Source organism: Cricetulus griseus, chromosome 5 (assembly GCF_003668045.3).
Source record: "Cricetulus griseus strain 17A/GY chromosome 5, alternate assembly CriGri-PICRH-1.0, whole genome shotgun sequence".
Taxonomy (NCBI): domain Eukaryota; kingdom Metazoa; phylum Chordata; class Mammalia; order Rodentia; family Cricetidae; genus Cricetulus; species Cricetulus griseus.
This window is the reverse complement of record NC_048598.1, coordinates 170095431-170098273: the sequence shown is the minus strand read 5'-3', so window position 1 is coordinate 170098273 and position 2843 is coordinate 170095431. Positions and strand designations below refer to the sequence as shown.

At 45.8% G+C, this 2843-nt stretch overlaps 1 non-coding gene across 1 annotated transcript; it reads right to left on the bottom strand.

The window, feature by feature from the left end:
- Window positions 1–2249: 2249 nt before the first annotated feature.
- Window positions 2250–2354, bottom strand: LOC113835861. The gene has a single exon (XR_003485628.1). It is a non-coding gene; the product is annotated as a U6 spliceosomal RNA (small nuclear RNA).
- Window positions 2355–2843: the final 489 nt, after the last annotated feature.

The following is a 2843-nucleotide window of genomic DNA, read 5'->3' as shown; positions in this document are numbered from 1 at the left end:
GCTGTAAATATTGGCCACAGCCTGAAGGAGGACAGAGGAGAAATCATGCTAATTAGTGCTAATTAGTTCACATGGAGGCCAACCACTGGAGGGGGTGGGGGGCAGCCACATGGTAGAGAGGGAACTGCAGAGAAGAGTGAGGCTCCAAGCACCAGAGGAAAGGAAAAGGGACACTTTCATCAGAAAAGGAGGCAGACTTTCAAAACACACGCAGTGTCTCTGTAAGCAGTCACTATTGCAGCAAAATGCATGGAGTTATAAGAACCACTGTGTCTACTCTGAAAAGCATGCCTTTTCTAATTACAAAGCCTGCACTAATGCAATCAGTGATCAGCATGGCCTCCTACATGACCTTCTTCCATTCTCTCCACATAAGCACAGGAATACCTCCAAAGGCACGTGTGTGACAGAAATAGGAGCAATGCCATTGGTGAAAAAGAATGGTTCTGTATATGCTCTGCCCCAAAAGCCTTTGCTAGTAATTCCACTGCAACCTGGCACCCCTCCTTGTACATCTCTCCTTTATCACCACTGTATCAGGTCCCTCAGATATGTCCGCTCTAAAGGCCTACTTGTCTTTGGTGAGAAGATGGGGTCCCTGGGCGTTCAGGCCAGTTTTCATACCAAGTGACAGGATGACGAGCATTGTGAGGACAGCTTCATCTCTAGCACCAGAACCTGATGTATACCCCCCACACCACATTCACTAACAACTCTTTTTTTTTGTATTTTTTTTTATTAGTTCAAATTAGGAACAAGCTTGCTTCACATGTCAATCCCTTCTCCCTCTCCCTCCCCTTCCCCCACCACTCCTCCCCTACATCTCCCCTACCCCCCACCCCATCCACCCTCCACTCCCAGGCAGGGTGGGGCCCTCAATGGGGGCTCCCCAAAGTCCACCACATCATCCTGGACCCAGCCTAGGCCCTCCCCCATGTGTCCAGGCCGAGAGTGCATCCCGAGACATGGGATGGGCTCTCAAAGTCCCTTCATACACCAGGGAAAAATACTAATCCACTACCAGGCCCCCCCTAGAGTTCGGAGGCCTCCTTATTGCCATCCGTGTTCAGGGGTCTGGATGAGTCCTGTGCTGGCCTTCCAGACAGCAGTCTGCGGTCCATGTGCTCCCCCTTGTACAGGGCAGCTGTTTCCTTGGGTTTCACCAGCCTGGTACCAACCCCTTTGATCTTCATTCCTCCCTCTCTGCATCTAAGTTCCACAGTTCAGTTCAGTGTTTATCTGTGGGTGTCTGCCTCTGCTTCCATCAGCCGCTGGATGAGGGCTCTAGGATGGCATATAAAGTAGTCGTCAGTCTTATTATAGGGGAAAGGCATTTATCCTCTCCACCATTTCCTAGATTGTCAGTTCATGTCATCCTTGTAGATCTCTGGAAATCTCCCTGGTGCCAGATCTCTCCTCGGACCTGTAATGGCTCCCTCTGCTATAATATCTCTCATCCTGCTCTCCTCTATTCTTCCCCCAACTCAATATTTCTGATCCTCCATTTCCTCCTCTCCTCTTCTCCTCCTCTCATTCTGGCAGCTCCCTCTCCCCTACCCTCATGCTCCCAACTAGCTCAAGAGTTCCTGCCCCTTCCCATTCCCAGTCCATGCATGTTTTTCCTTAGAGTCCTTCTTGTTTCCTAGTTTCTTTGGTGAAGAGGATTATAGGCTGGTAATCCTTTGCTCTATGTCTAAAATTCATATATGAGTGAGTACATACCATGTTTGTCTTTTTGTGACTGGGTTACCTCACTCAGGATGGTTTCTTTTAGTTCCATCCATTTGCCTGAGAATTTCAAGATTCCATTGCTTTTTTTCTGCTGAATAGTACTCCATTGTATAAATGTACCACATTTTCTCTATCCATTCTTCAGTTGAGGGGCATCTAGGTTGCTTCCAGGTTCTGGCTATTACAAACAATGCTGCTATGAACATGATTGAACATATGTCCTTGTTTGGACGTGCATTATTTGGGTATATGCCCAAGAGAGGAATTGCTGGATCTTCAGGTAGACTGCCATTTTTTCTGAGAAACCACCATACTGATTTCCAAATTGGTCTTACAAGTTTGCACTCCCACCAGCAATGGAGGAGTGTTCCTTTTTCTCCACATCCTCTCCAGCATTGATTGTCAGTGGTGTTTTTGATTTTAGCCATTCTGGCAGATGTAAGATGGTATTTCAGAGTTGTTTTGAGTTGCATTTCTCTGATGGCCAAGGATTTTGAGCACTTTCTTAAGTGTCTTTCAGCCATTTTAGATTCCTCTGTTGAGAATTCTCTATTTAATTCTGCACCATGCTAATCTTCTTTGTATCATTCCAATTTTAATATATGTGCTGCCGAAGCAAGCACCACTAACAACTCTTTCATTTAAACATTTCTATATTCACCATCATCAACATCCCCATTAACTTCTCAGTGATCATAACCCCAATACAATGGCTGTGACCTCAGGTGCCATCACTACATCCCATGTGCTAAGAGATGGTACATACAACAGAAAGAGAGAGGAGCTTAGACATCAGGCTGGTGCACACATCAGAAACAGAAGCTTAGAGACCAGGCTGGTGCACACATCAGAAGGAGAAGGAGCTTAGAGACAAGCCATGCTGGAAAATTTCAAATCAATGTTGTAGTTTCTGATATTATGAGGGTTTTTTTTGAATGTTGTTTTTACATGAAAAGGAGGGATGACACTTTCCTTGACTGATATTTCCATAACTTGCTTAGGTGTATAAACTTGCCATCTCGGGAGTGATTTCGCAATTCTGTAAGTTTTGCCCAGGGTGGGTATTCAATGACTCTGGAGAAATGAGTGACTGACGGAAGTTGGAGAGGACA